The 16,457-nt window shown below is 36.6% G+C and overlaps 1 pseudogene; it reads right to left on the bottom strand.

Annotated features, from left to right (window-relative positions):
• Positions 1–11,479: 11,479 nt before the first annotated feature.
• On the bottom strand, positions 11,480–12,379 carry LOC113627395 (40S ribosomal protein S2 pseudogene; annotated as a pseudogene).
• Between the last annotated feature and the right edge of the window lie 4,078 nt (positions 12,380–16,457).

The following is a 16,457-nucleotide window of genomic DNA, read 5'->3' as shown; positions in this document are numbered from 1 at the left end:
ACGATACCATCCTTATCATTGACTTCCAGAATATTGTTTTGATCCAAAAGTTTTGAGTTTTACACACACATACTCTAGCTGAGATTAATATACCCATTATTAATTGATTTTAACACAGTATTGGCCAAACTTTTAATATACATGATGCAATAGGACATGACATAAAAGAAGCAGATGCCAAATGATCAGTGTTTATTTAAAAGCTTAAAGAAGAATATCTGTCTCTTTCATAAAAAAGTATTATGTGATAAAAATTTATTCTCAGTTACTCAAAATATCCAATAATATTATTATTTGATGGCAGACACTAGTGATTTGAATTATATCACTATTTTAAAGAAATGATTAACCTCATCAACAGAATTGTAAACATAAAACTTTTCTGTAGTTTTCTTCTTCCATAACAAAAATATGTGGAACTTTCTAGGCCAATGTTGTTAAAATCATTAACTAATGGGTATTTTAATCTCAGTCAGTGTATGTATAAGTGTACACAAAACTCAAAGCTTTTGGATCAAATAAAAACATTGTGTATTTGAACAAAAATCACTTAATGTAGATAATCCTTTAGGAACTAACTATAATCCAGTTTAGCATTTATTAGGACATTCTTTGTTATGCAAGCTGTAAAGGGGCCATGGGAAAAAACTTACCATTGTATCTGGCAAGTGGGTACTTCTGCCCAGGGTTGAAATCTTGACTGAGGGATATAAAGACCCAGAAAATTCAGAATCCAGGGTAAAGGTTAAAAGCATGTGTTATGACATGACATAAAACAGATTATTGTCTGAGGCCCAGGTCCACCCCCTTCTGTATATTGCACACATGTGTATTATATTGCTATTAACATCTTGAGTAAGTTATCACCTAACCTCCCAGATCTCAGTTTCCTCAATATCAACGTGGAAATAAAATTGCTATTTCTAATTTATACGCTTTTTTGAGGATTAAATTAGGTATTGAATATAGAATGTTTAACCAAATGCTTAACACATAGTAGATGCTGTGCAGCTGTTGGCTGTTATCAGTATTGGTGTTATTCTTTTGTTTCATCTGTCACTAATCTTTATTTTTCTTCCTGTTAATTTATTATTACAAGACAGTGACCACAATTTAAGAAGGTAAAATATAGTGAATATCTAAATAAAAAGATGGACCTTAATTGTATTTAAATAAAAGCCATTATACCTATTTGGAGCAATGAAAAGTGTCAAATTCAATGGTAATTATTCAGTGCTCCAGTGTACACAAGTGGGTTCACATGAGATAAGTTTCTGGAACTGTCAAGATTTAACACAATCAGGAATAATGAATATATTAATAATGAGTGTTTCTACCAGAGGACATTAATGCTGGCTGAAAACTATATGAATAGTAGTAACCGAGAATAAAAATTTTGGATCAGATATTATAGTTCTCTTGCAAATATTTTCTCTCAGGTAGCACAGCCACCAGGAATGAATTAAAATGAAGTACTTTTAAAGAGAAAGAACTGCTGACAAGCTAAATGGTATTAAGGAACATAGAATCAGGGAGAATTTCAATCTTTTAGTAAAATGAAATGAAAAAGGGAAAACCCAGAAAGAGGCTGGCCTCTTTAATAAATGTTGGGCTTCAACATTTATTATTAAAAATACCTCAAGTGATCAGGTGAAATTGGCTACTTCCTGAAATATTTCTGGAAGGACCTTAAATAAACAGAAAATTATGGTCCCAGCTAGGGGGTAAAAGGCACTTTTGATAGGTAATTGACTCTGAAAGGCAAATATAATAAAGCTCTATTAGGCAAAGGGATGGCAGACTCATCACTATTTTATTTTTTTTTTTTAATTTTTGGCTGCATTGGGTCTTTGGCTGCCTTGGGGAACCCGTGTCCCCTGCATTGGTAGGCGGACTCTTAACCACTGCACCACCAGGGAAGCTGTGTTGCTGGGCGTGGGCTTTCTTTAGTTGTGGCAAGTGGGGGCTGCTCTTTGTTGCAGTGTGTGGGCTTCTCATTGCGGTGGCTTCTATTGTTTTGGAGCATGGGCTCTAGGTTCGCAGGTTTCAGTAGTTGCAGCATACAGGCTCAGTAGTTGTGGCATGTGGGCTCAGTAGTTGTGGCTCGCGGGCTCTAGAGTGCAGGCTCAGTAGTTGTGTCACACAGGCTTAGTTGCTCCACAGCATGTGGGATCTTCCCAGACCAGGGATCGAACCTGCGTCCCCTGCATTGGCAGGTAGATTCTTAAACTCTGCGCAACCAGCAAAGTCCCCTTTTTTTTAATGACTGCTTTTCTTTTAGTCCATCCAAAACATTCCTCCATCCTCTTCCTTGTTCTTTCTCACTGAATAGAACTTTGTTGAAGCCCAAGTCTACTTGTTAATCAGCAGAACTAAATACAAGGAGAGGAACTCACTATGTCCTGTAGAGTGCATTACACTCTCCCTATTCCAGATACTAGGGGCAAGGCTGGGTCCTCTCTAGTCCTGGCCAGGTACAGGGATACCTACTGAAGCACCAGGATCTCCTCCATCAACCTCCACCAAATCCAGGAAGTCTCCTAAAAGACAAGATCCACATCTCTTGGCTCAGGTTTTCCATCCACAGCAATATCAGCAAGCAGGACTCATGAGTCTGAAGACATCCACAAATACTTGGAATATTTTTACTGGCTGCAACAAGTCCTGCAGAGAAACAAGAGGCAAGGAGATTATCTAATGCCCATTTTCCACTTAAGATTTAACTTTCTTCCCCTGCTGACTCCTCGAAAACTTCAGTATGGTACTCCTCTTTTGTGTTAGCAATAATGCCCAAACTAGCTCTTTTCCATTTCCCAATTTATCATGTTTCAGTCTGAAAAGATTTTGTTTGTTTGTATAGTACCTGTAAAACAGAATATATTCCATGCATAGCTATACAACAAAACTCTTAGAATCTACATTTCCCAGAAACCAAATAATTTATCCCTTGTATAATAAAGTAAATTTATCTATGGAACAGTGCCACCAATTATGCCCTGTTTATAAGTTTTCTACCTTCTTATTAAAAAAAAATCTTTCTCTGTATCCTTCTCTCTTGATCAGCATATCATTATCCTTCATCAAGTATAAAGGTTTTATAGACATCAGTTCTTTGAATTCTTACATTAAACCTATGTACATGATGTTACAAATCCTTACAGAATAGTTACACACACACAAACACACATGCACTCACCCCTAGGGACATAAGCAGAGAAAAGAGTGGGCTAAGAAGTGATTGATAGCTGTAAAGGTGAAAAGTTCTCTGTAAGTCTAAATGTCTTTTTCTGATTTTTGTAAGTGAGGAAATTGAGAATAAGGGAAGTTAAGTAAATAAGTCTTCCAAGATCTGTCTGTAACTAAAAGACAGTGCTGGGATTTGAACTTATATTATTCTGATTGTAAAATCAATACTCTTTCCACTGCATCCTCATCAATATTTACAGATGGGCATCTGCTTGAATGTTCTCCAAGAAAAGAATGTAACATTAAGTCAGTCAATAGAATCTCAGGAAATAATGTCTCCTTAATTATAATGGAGGAATTTATCTTTTTATATTTTAAGCTACTTCTAGGTAGTTTCTTAGCAGATGTTTTCCCCCTGTGCATTAAGAATCCAGGCTGATTTCAAATTCAGTGACCTGTAATCTAATGTATAACCGGGAAAAATGAATTGCTAGTAAATTTCAAATTAGTTCTTCAATACTAGTTAAATGAATCCCCTCATTTTTCAAGACAGACTAATAATCAGAATTACAGATGGTCTGTATTCTGTTATTAATGTGAGGGACCTAATCACACACTAAAAATATAGTACATCAATGAATCTCCTTGGGAAATCAGAAAGAAATTGAGCATGTCCATTGCTGTCAGCCTGACCTTCAATATATGACAAGATGCCAAATTACTTAAGATTTCCAGAAATGGAGAGAAGTAAGGAAAGCATTTCAAAAAACAAAACAAAACAAAAAAACCCTCATTCCATAATTCAGAACGTGGCTTGTATAATGCTTAAAGTCTAGGAGTTATTTTGCATACCTACAGTGGTGGTTGAGAACCATATGTCTATTCAAAAATCTCCAACCATAGTTGGAGAGGAGGGATCCAGTCTACTTGAGACACACAGTGAGTTCTGAGGAACAGAGTTCAGGAAGGAGTGAAAAGACTCCAATAATAGATAGGCTTCATAAAAGAGGATAGGCTTCGGACAAATATGTCTTCATGCTGTATCATTTATGTTCTCTGAATATTCCTCACATAGGTTTTTACATATACACTGTTTTTTAAAATTTTACCAAATTTTTTCTGATGGCAAAGATAACTATGTTGTCTTTCTTCATATGGTCAGGTTCTGTCTTCTTCCAAAAGCCACTAACTAAGCCGTAAGGCAAATAAATTACTGCTGGAGCATCTGGAGTTTTCCTAAGATACCTTATTCTGAGGAAATTCTAAGAATTGATTTATTCTAATGAAGTATGAATCAAGTGTTAAAATGTACCTCAGTTATACCCCCTTTTTTTTTTATTTCTCCCATGGAGTTATACAAGCCTATAAAAGGGTTTATTATTATTATTGATAATATTGTTCATGGAAATACTAGCCTATTAGACCAACAAATTATTTCAGATTTCTTATTTCCCTCCTCCTATTTTTTTCTTTATTTTTACTCATGCATGATCCCGAGGTTAACTTTCACTTGTGATGAACCCTTTCTCTTATTTGACCAAGATTCACCAATATGAAAATAAGATTTGGATTTTATTTTCTTAAATTATTATATAGATACAGACATAGGAAGGTATATAGATAGATAGATAGATAGATCGATGATCCTTTGGACTCACATCTTATCTCTGTTCCATGGCTGTAGGCATCTCAGTACCTCCATCTGTAAAATAAGAATAGACATCCTTATCTGATAGGGTTATCAGGAAGATTATACAAAATAATATGAGTAAATCACTTAGGCAAGGGGCAAGCACATCACTTGCCCCTTGTTTGAGCAACCATTCATCCATTCTCCTTGATTAATTCTTGAAATCAATATTGTCATCGAGTCTGTATGGGAATACATTTTTAAAATAAGTTAAAATAAGTTAAATAGGTATTTAGAAATATGTTCTATCCCAGTAATTCATGATATTTCTTAACCTCATCTGGTATCTTGAATCATACCTTGCCTTTGGCTTAACTTCGCTGAGCTTCCAGAATTTTCAGATCTCAAATTACAGGTCCTATAATTCTCAGGTTCTGAGATCCTCCCAAATTTAGATTCACTTAAAGCCCCTGGTAGAAAGAATCCAGTATGTGCATGATCTTGTTAGAGACCATCATGTTTGTTTCCCAGGCTCTTAGGATTAATATATCCTATTGATTAATACTAATAATAGAATCACTGGAGAATCCTCATATTTTTAGGAAGTGAAAGATGCATTCATATACGCAGCAGTGTCATATGATTTACACTCCAGAAGTCTGGGAGGCTGCTGGTATCAGCATCATTTTATAAATGAAGAAACCAAGACTATGAAAGACCACAAAGCTATTTAGTGACAAAGTCAAAGTCAAATCCAGGCTTTCAGACTCCAAATCCTTTGGAAAATCTTTTGATTCCATACAAGATTGACTTCCATAAACTTTTAGAACTGTCAAGACCCTTTAGAGATTCACAAGCTACACCTCCTTTTTTTTTGTTTGTTTGCTTGTTTTGATTTTTGGCCAGTAAGAAAATTGAAGCCCAAAGAGCAAAAGTTCTTGTTTAGATTATATAACACTAATAAAACATTGAAGGTGTTTCTTCCTGATCATTTTTACATTTTCCGTAAGAAGTTGATCTCAAATCTTTCATGAGAAACATTTAGATAATTAGTCTGCACAAACTTCTGTTTTAATGACGTAGTCTTTGAATTTCCCTGTCCGAAAGAGCATAACATTGGTTTATCTTTTTTTTTGGTTTATCTTTTAAAAAGTCTTAGTTTCATAGGGAAAAGTAGGTCATGATGCTAAAATATAGCATGTGAATAGCCTCATTTAATTTGTCCTTCTGTAACTGCCTTCTTTCACTTAGCATAATTTCTTCAAGGTTTGCCTATGTTAGAACATATGACAAGATTTCATGATTTTTTAAGGCTGAATAAAATTCCACTGTATGTATATACCATGCTTTTTTGTTCAGTAATCCATTGATGGACATTTGGATTGTTTCCATCTGTTGTGTGTAATAATGTAATAGTGCTGCCGTGAACATGAGAATTACAAATATCTCTCCGAGATCCTGATCTCAATTCTTTTGGATACTGCATGATTCTATTTATATAAGGTATCTAAAGTAAGCAAATTCTTAGAAGGAGAAAGTAGAATGGTGGTTGCTGGGTGCTGGGGGGGAGGGAGAAATGGGGAATTGTTCTTCAAAGGGTATAGAGTTTCAGCCATGCAAGATGAAAATGTTCTAGAGATCGGCTTTACAACAACGTGCATATGGTTAACAATACTGTACTGTACACTTAAAAATTTGTTAAAAAAGGTAAGGAAAAATCTCCTGACCGTCAGTCAACTTAAGTTGTTGTGAAAGCTATCTATAAGGCTAAAATTCTATTTTATTTAAGTAATATGTTTTAAAGAAGATATAAGAGATTGCTTATGTATCATGTAATTGATGCATTTTAAAAGGTTAAATCATATCTTTAATACTAGTCACGAGTAAACATTTATATCTACCTCAACCTCTGTGTATGTTTATAGCCAATTTTGACCTTCCCATCAGTCACTGTAGAGGTCACAGGCAATGGGCCATAAGTGTCCATCATCCAATGGGAACTGTCAATCCAATCATTTTGAAGTAAGCTTAGGAATACACTTAATAAGTGGAATAATCATTTTTCTGTCCTCTTCTTCGGCTTGTCTTTCTAGACATATGTTAATTAAGTTTTCAATCATTGCCAGAAATCCTAAGGAGATGAAATTCATTTGTTATGTTATCTTAAGGGTTGTTGAAGGAGTTTTAATGTCATCTGCTGGAACAACAGCTGAATTCAGGGATGTTACATAACAGTCCCAGCATAATATGCATTGGGTAACAAAGTCAGATGTAGGCTGAGTATGATAAAAATAAGTGAACTCATGTTGTAACCTGATACTGAATTCAATCTTTGGTTTGGATGTAACAGAATCTGTTTTATTTTCGTTTGAGTAGTCATCATCCTTTACCTGCGTTTATGGTTTTGTGTTATTAGATATATGCCAGATTTACACTGAAGCTATTTATTATAAACACTATCTATGTACTGTAAATATTTAAAAGTGTACACACAGAAGTTATAAATGTAAGTCCAAACTGTTCTACGTATAGTAGCCAAGGAGTCAGGTCTCTAATACTAACTTCCTGTGTTAGTAAATTCTTGTTCCTAGGTTTTGATTTCTTGTTTGTAAATGGAAGAAATATGAGCAGACTGTTTTTAAGGCCTGTACTAGAGCTAAGCTGTTCCAATAAGACATTACATTTTATTGAGCCCCATGTGCTGAGCCCTGGACTGGATATTCCACACACATCTTAATACCACAATAGCCTTGTGAGAAAGGTAGCGTTACAGTGTCCTATATCAGAACAGTAATGGGAATTCTCCAAAAATCAACAACTGATACATAACAAAGTGAGAATGTACAGTCAGGCCTGCCTACAAAATCCAATTCTTTCTAAGTCAAATTTCTACTCACTACATGCACCAAGAGTTGGAAAATTCCATGATTTTGTTCCCATCCTATCCTCTTATGGAATAGAAAGTGTTTCAGATATTAAAACAGATATTAAGAGATTATAAAACATCTATTTTAATCTTGAACTCAAACTTAAAAATTGGAGAGCACAAGTGAAGAGGTTCTTGGGCAAGATCCTTCTGGAAATCTCTCCTAACATTCTTGTAGGCAGTGTGCACTTCTACTTCTAGTTAATCCTGGCCATCAGCATGAGGGCTATTTTCAGTTTCTGTAATTTTTAAAATCCCTTTCCAGCCAGAAATCCAGCTAGAAATGCTCCCAACTATCCACCTGAGTTAGAGCACTCAGCAGAGACCAGACATTATATTCTCTGGCACTGTGTTACCTTTCCCTCCCTCACTTTTTCTGCTGCAGTGAAAAATGATTCATATAAAGGGAACTGGAATAGTAAAAACAGAAAGAAACCATGAGAAAGACTGCTTAACAATTTTCCAGTCATGGTTGGGGATGAAGAAATTGAAAACAAGCCAAGAATGCTTACTTTTCAGCCATGCCCTAGAAATCATTTTGGTTTCAGAACAAGAAAATCACTTCCATGAAGGAGAGCTACAAGGAGACTGTGAGATCACATTTCTTTTCCTTGATCAGGAAGAGAACTGTTGTGAAAGGATCAGGTAGTCCCTGAAGAAGCCCCTGAAAGAAACTGATTATAAGAAACATGAAATACATTGTCCCTCTCCTCACCCATTCCCTTGCTGCCTCCACCATCAGCTCCAGGGTCAGTGCAAAAGGCATTTGAGTTCTATGGGAGATGTATTCAGTAACAAAAGAACAAGACTAAGCCTTGATATTTCAGGAAAATGAAACTTTGAGAAGGTTAAGCTTGCCATTTCTGGAAGCAGGCTTTCCTTCCAGAATATACATGAAAGTCCTGGGGACGTCTCTCTTTGTACTCCTAACAGAGAAAGCACTTTACTTTCGCCAAGTTGGATTCTCATTACTTTTTTCCATTCTCTCCCCTAATCTCAGGGTGAGAGTGGAAAAAAAAAAAAGAAAAGAGAAGAAAACACAAAGTGTTCCTTATTTAGCATCATAGGGATTCCTTTTGTGTGTTTGAATCATTATTGTACTGAAAAAATGCCCACTCCACCACTTAGAGTAAGAAAATGCTGTTGCTGCCTTTCCCATTTATGCCACAACCATCTCCCCCACCCCCAAGTTATCAGTGCAATTGTAAGTGTATACTGATTTGTTAAATTCAGTTCTTGCAGTAGCTATTTCAAATATCACTGATTTTGCTTTAAAAACATTTCCCCACGAAGAGCAAACTCTCAGACTCACTGAGTTATTCGTGGTTTAGAAATAAATTCTTTATGATAACATCTAAAATGTGTTGCCAAAAAAACCCTGGGGTACAAGATTAATGTGTGCAGGAGGAGTTAGAGTGAATTAGGAACATTTACCAAAATCACTTACTGTGAACCTGTACAGTTCCAAAGTCTTGCCAAGAGTCTATAAATATTATGTCCTTACTACTGAGAAAGAGCTATTGCTGGTGCTGCATTGGAGAATGAAAGAGGGCCAAGTTGGATGTCTAGTTATTCTTCCCTAGCACAGTAAGGACTTCAGATTAGGTGAAATGGCTTATAGAAAAGAAGTTGACTGGAAGCACTTACACAAAGAATCCTGGGGAGGAGATATTTAATTATGTCATCTATGAGAAGTATAAGCATTAGGTGGTAATGATAGAAAACTTGGGAAGATCAAATAAAAGTCTTAGGCATCTGGCTAAACACACTTTGGTATATCCATGCAAGGGAATACTAATCAGCAATAAAAAGGAACAAACTACAGATAAATTCAACAGGTTGGATGGACTTCAGGAGCATCATACTGAGTGAAAAATTACAGTCTTAAAAGGTTACATGTTTCATGATTCCATTTATATAATATTCTCAAAACAAAATTATAGAAATGGGGAGCAGGTCAATAATTATCAAGGATTAGGTAAGAAGGGGAGAGTGTGACTATAAAGGGGGAGCACAGGGAAGTTTCTTAGTGCTGACAAGACAGTTCTGTATTTCTATTCTGCAAATCATTCAGGTGATAAAATCTCATAGAACTATATACACAGACATACAAAAAAAAATTAGGACATACAAAAACAAATGAAATCCAAGAAAGGTCAGTTAATTGTATTGCTCCAATATCAATTTCCTTCTTTGGATAATATGCAATAATTATATAAGGCGTTATCATTAGGAGAAGCTGAGTGATGGGCACAGGGAACCTTTATTTATTGTCTTTGCAATTTCTTATGAGTCTATAGTTATTTCCAAATAAAAAATTAAAGAATAATTCTTAGGAGGTATTTCTCAGAGCCTGTATGGATTGATTCATTCATTAATATAAAAAAACATTTTTTCTTTTTTTTTCTTTGCTGACCACCTATTTTTATGTGAAAGTTCTGAATGTACAGAGAGAGGGCATGATAAAATCATAATCAAATCACAAGATACTAGTGGGACCAATGGATACACAAATGAAAATTTAAATTATACAGTATAATACAAGCTTGTACTGTGTAATGTACAAAAAAGATTTTTTTGAGCACAGAGGAAGTTGTGAACATTCTCTACCTGAGGGATTAAGGAAAGTTTCATAGAAGTGTGATATTTTTGTTTGACATTTAAGACAATAGTTTGTCAGGTGGATGGGGGTTGTAGCATTACTTTAAACTGGATCTGTGCATTTTATCTCAATGAAGAGACGCTCCACAGTTTACTTAGAAAAGTGATCATATAGCCTTTCAGAGACTCAGCCATTTGCTGTCAAGCTGCCATCCCTGGAGAAATTGCCCCTAATTCCAGAGCAGTTGGAACTATGGAAGTGAAAGTTGTTTCACTGTAACACGTTTTCTTCTTCCATAACAACCTTTTGACATAATTTTCCTGTTTTAACATCAGTATTAGTACAGTTCTCCAGAGAAACAGAATAAATAGGATATATATAGAGAGAGTTAGAGAGCCAATGGTGTAAATCCAGTCTGAGTCTGAAGGCTTGAGAACCAGGAATGATGATGGTGTAAGTCCCAGTCGAAGTTTAGGAGAAAACCAATGTCCCATCTCAAACGCTCAGTCAGAAAGCAAACTCAACCTTCTTCCATCTTTTAGTTCTATTCAGGCCTTCAATGGATTGTATGATGCCCACCAACATTAGGGAGGGCCATCTGCTTTACTCAGTCCCCCAACTGAAATGCTAATCTCTTCTTGAAACATTCTTAAAAACACACCCAGAAAAAAACGTTTAACTAGATGTCTGCGCATTCTGTGGCCCAGTCAAGTTGACATATAAAATTAACCATAATACCATCTGATCAGAGAGGGTATATTTACCTCCTTCTCCTCAAAGAGAGAAGCAGTTAGTGAATATTGAATAGTATCAGGTCTATGTGGACCTCGTCAACTTACTACTTCACCACAGGTTCTTCTTAAGAAGATCACAGATAACAAGGACATATAAGGGAAAGGATGATAAAAATGTCTTCCGTGACCTCTATGTATACCTGAAAATTGGGGAGATTGTATATGGACAGAACAATGTCACACTCAGAGACTGGAGGAAAGGACAATCATAACTTTCTCCCCTTTCTTTTTTCCCACCCATGATAAGGAACACCTGGAGAGAGAGAGTCCTATTCAAAATAGAACTAAAAAGAAATTGAAAGGGCATTAAAAGAGCTGGAGTGTGATTTTTTTTTTTAACCAGCTTCATTCACTTTATTTTTCTCATATAAAATTATGTGGTGGCTACAGCTGGCACCTGCGTCCTCTGCATGGAAACTCTGGTGGGGGTCTTTACAAGATGGTCAGTGAATTCATGATACGGAGACTTGGTGAACACTGTCTCTTTCCAGAGATCAGGAGTGAGATAACTGTAGGTCTTGGAAATGGCATCAAAAGTGGCCTTGGCGAAATTGCCCAGGGTGGTGGTGCAGCCCCTGGCAGAGATGTAGCAGTTGTCAATTCCAGCCATTATCAGTAGCTTCTTGGGCACAGGGGCTAAGACAATGCCCGTGCCCCTGGGGGCAGGGATGAGGCACACCAGCACAGAGCCACAGCGGCCATTCACCTTGCAAGGGATGGTATGGGGCTTGCCAATCTTGTTCCCCCAGTAGCCTTGCTGCACTGGGATGATGGAGAGCTTGGCTTGAATGATGGCCCCACGGATGGCAGTGGCTTACCTCCTTAGAGCACTTGACACCCAAACCACATTGTCCGTTGTAATCCCCAGTGGCAACAAATGCCTTGAACTTGGTCCGATGGCCAGCACAGGTCTGCTTTTGCACAGGCATAATCTTCAAAACCTCATCCTTGAGGGATGCCCCCAAGAAAAAGTCAGTGATCTCAGATTCCTTGATGGGTAGAGAGAAGAGATAGATCTGCTCCAGGGACTTGATCTTCATGTCCTTGACCAGGCGGCCCAGCTTGGTGACAGGGAGCCTCTCCTCGTCCTCGGCCTTGCCTCTGTGAGCTCCATGGCCTTGGCCCCGGCCCAGGACCCCTAGGCTGAAGCCTCTGAGGAAGCCACCTCGGCCTCCCATTCCAGGGCCCCCAGGGCCTCTGGGCCCTCCCGCAGCACCAGCGTCATCCGCCGTTTGGTGTTTTTATGGATAAGAAATTGAATGTGATTCTTGAAAGACTCGGTGCTGCCTGGAGATTTGACTGTAGGTAGGCCAATTCTTACCCCACTCTCCCACACACATACATAAAACAGACATAACATGAGCAACGTATAAGAGCACTTAAGAAAATTATAGGACAAGAGAAAAGGAGGAAATTAGAAGTGAGTGGGGAGAAACTGAGATATTTTGCATGCGTATTTTGTGCCAGGCTCTGTGTTTGGCTCTATCTCAAATCCTACCTGCACTAGTGTATCAAATGAAATAGGACCCATTTCAAACACACCCTGCTGGTTTCCAACTGTGTTAGCATCTTAGATGAAGAAACATATCTTCTTTCAGTGTTGCCCATCTCACCATGTTTTCACACAGCAGAGTAACCTTTCTCAAAAGCAACCTGAAGATAACACTGCACCCCCTACTTGAAACCACTCAATAACCTTCAAAGCCCTTGATAAAGTTTAAGATATTAGGCTAAGTTTACAAGGCTCTTTGTGATTTGGTACTGCTTATTCTCAGATTTTATCGCTTTTTTCTCCTATCTCTCAGAGTTTATTTTCTCTTTGTTCTCAGATTTTATCTCCTTCTTATCATTCCAAGTAAACATAGACACTCCACATTCATGAAAGTATATCTTCTCTCAGATCTTCTCATGTACCATGTGCCATTCACACATGAAGATCCATCAGTCTGTAAAAGCTTCCCCAAATAGTCCACTGCCTACTCCTATGCCCACCGTCTCTGAATGCACAGTTTATATTCATCCTTCAGGTCTCACATCCAAATACAAGTCCAAAGCCCTTCTTAGTGCTCTCTAGTTCCTCGTACGTATTTGTCTTAAACTTATCTCTGAGTTTCTGCACATGTAGAGAAATTGTTTTTGCCTATTTTATTCTTAGCACCTGGCATAGTAACTGACCTATGATAGCCTCCCCCAAATTGTATTTCAAATCAAAGATTATCAGTGGCTCAAGAAGATACATTTATTCTGAAGTCATACCAAAACATAAAGTGCCCTAAGTATTGAATTATTCTGACTGACAACACTGGGGAAGTGACTGTCAGTGTGCACATACACACACATACACACACATATATGATAATAAGCAATTTCAGTGATTAAGCGCTTGGGAGTCACCAACAACTTCCTGAGGTCGCATGTCCACAAGTAGAAGTGTTTTTGCACTTGTAAGTTGGAAATGCACCCATTCATTCATTCAATCATTCATTAATTTATCCACATCTACTTTGTGATCATATTAAGCTTGCCCCAAGGACCAAAAATCAAAGATATATTTCATGATTTCAAAGTGCTCAAAGCTCAGTGGAAAAAGAAAAGTATTATGAAGTCAAAAAGATACAAAATAGTAGGAGATGAATCATCAGTCTTCCACCCTCAAGAAGCTATGTCCTCAGTGGTGATGTACAGCATGTAACTTTTATCTGTGTCCAGAAATAAAAAGCTGATATCAGCATTGCAGAAGATGTGTTCTCCTCAGTTATAGTAGATATATTTGAAAATGCTTTTGTTTTACTTTTGTGTCCCTGGAACTATGGGTTCTCCGTTTTCTGCAGTCATTCAAGATCTCACCCCCGGTTATTCCGTGAGGAAAGGGATGGGATAATGAATGTGTCAGAACATACAAGTCCAGTTCTGGAAGTGCTGATAGCTGACTCTGTGACCTTAGGCAAGTTGCTTCTCTTCTCTTGGTCTTGGCTATTTTCTTTATATAAATCTAGACATAGATCAGGATGATTAAATGTGAGGTTGTAAATAAATATAAGCTTTATTGCCTAAAGAAAGTGTTCAACAAAATTGGAAGACTTTTTTTCCACTTGGAATAAAATTTAAAACATCTATGGACCTTTGTTGATATTTGTATTTGTAATTTTTAAAAAAATCTTGGGACAAAATCCTCTTTCTTTGCTCTTTTCTGATATGAATTTTTTGGCATCAGTGCCTTCAGAATCCTTTGTCCCTTGTCCACAGAATTGCATGCATTTCCCAGTAATTCTCCATTTCTACTCCATGGCCACTTGTTGTCCAGATATTTCTCTCTGATGTTCCTATAATGGGAAATGTAACACAATAATCAACACATTTGTCCTCAGTACAGAGAACTTTTGAATGCTGCTTTATTTCAAGCATAAACTTTAAAAAGTTTGGGAGACTCTGGAACACAGTGGAAAAAATCTAGAGTGGACTAAGAGAAGACAAGCAAGCAATATATTATGTGAACACATCTAATTCAAAATTCTCAGGCTCTTTTTTCCAGAAAGAACATTGGCATGATTTTTTAAAAAAGAAAGAAAAAGAGCTATGTCTGGCTTTATTTTTCACAGACTCTGTAAAGTTGGTTGTTTCTTTGGGCCTTAGTTTCCACAACAACAACAAAAAATGAATATTGGAATAAAAGAAAGCCTGTTTTTGTAAGCTTGAATTTTTATGCCAAAATTACTTGCATATATATGAAATATAAATCTAAAAATATATATACTTATGCATGCTTATATGTATATTATTATGTATAAAACAAAACAGACAAGTTTGACTAAACCAGGGTTCTGGTGCCAAAGCCAAAATCACTGGGCATCTTTTTCCAATGTTGAGCCCATCCAAAAATACCTATATGAGTATGTGTGCACACATGCACTCTTTTGCACACACATACACACACACACATATACACGAAATCAGGTTGTAGAGTCAAATTTTATATAAATATTTGAATTGATTATGATAAAAAGACTTACAAAGGTGTAAAAGCAATCACTTAAAATTATAGTTTCCATAAATGTCATTAATCTTACTAGATGTTGACAAACTGCTTTAAAATGCATTGATTCATATGTCTACTACGAAGTGTAACTGTGAATCTTAGCCAGTGATTAGAATTATAGCGTTTTTATTAATTTATTCCAGTCTTACAGACATATATCCATATGTCACTATTTTCATTGACTTAACTACTAGAAAGGTAGATAAACTCTTCATATACCTGTTGAACTCTTCTGTTTTTTTCTTTTGTGAATTGTCTTCAATACTCTTGTTGCATTTTTCTATTTAGTGTATAGTATAGATATAGTGAATCTTAGGTACTGCAAATACTTCTTTCCAAATCTGTTGTTTTGTCTGTTTCCTTTTTTATGGTATGTAAATCAGTAAGATTTATAATTTCTATCTTGTCAAATAGGGCTTAATTTCTAGTTTTTCAGATGTAATGGTTATACATGAAGTTCTTAAAAGGGCCTACAGTGCTCTATGTGACCTGATTCAATTCTCTCTCTCAATCCCCCTCCCCCACCCCACTCAGTTTCTTGTAGCCACATACCTACCTTGCTTTTCCTTAAAGACCCAAGGCACACTCCCACATTAGAACCTTTATATCAACTCTTGCCTTTGCTCAGGGTTCTCTGGTCCAAGGAATCTGCCTGAATAATTAGTTCACCTTCCTCAAGTCTTCGCTCAAGTGCCACATTTTCAGTCCTATCTTTTGGCATTAATTAGTATTGTAATCTGACCTACTCTCTACCCACCCACTCTGGCTTCAGCATTCACAGCTTCTCTTTCACTGCTTTATGCTCTTTATTCCTTTTTTTCTATAGCATTTGTTATTTCCTGACAAAATCAATCATATAATTGTTTATTTTGCTTGTTATTGTCTGCTACTTATTAAACATGGAGCTCTGTGTTTTGTTCATTTATGTGCCTCAAACACCGAGCATAAACAAGGTGCAGTAAATATGTAGGAATAAAGGATGCATTGTCTTTCTAGTTTTACATGTGAGATTTTTTTACATCATTTTGTTATTATCATTATTTTTACATTTAGGTTTGGTCTCTATCCTAAATGGGCTTTATTTTTTCTGCATAGTATAGCAGAGTGGTCCACTTTTATTAACTTCTAGATGGATAGTGGTTGTTCCAGCTTTATTTTATAAATAGCACACTTCTCTTTCCTCTAAATTAAAATAACATCTCTATTATACCTTAAATTATGGTACATATTTAAAGCCAAATCTGGATCTTCTTTTCTTTTTCCATGACCTTTTTTTCCCCATC

Source organism: Aethalodelphis obliquidens, unplaced genomic scaffold, assembly GCF_003676395.1.
Source record: "Aethalodelphis obliquidens isolate GAN/ISIS:26980383/991018 unplaced genomic scaffold, ASM367639v1 scaffold20, whole genome shotgun sequence".
In the NCBI taxonomy this organism is placed as follows: Eukaryota; Metazoa; Chordata; class Mammalia; order Artiodactyla; family Delphinidae; genus Aethalodelphis; species Aethalodelphis obliquidens.
The sequence above is the reverse complement of the archived record's forward strand: the minus strand, read 5'-3'. Positions and strand labels throughout refer to the sequence as shown.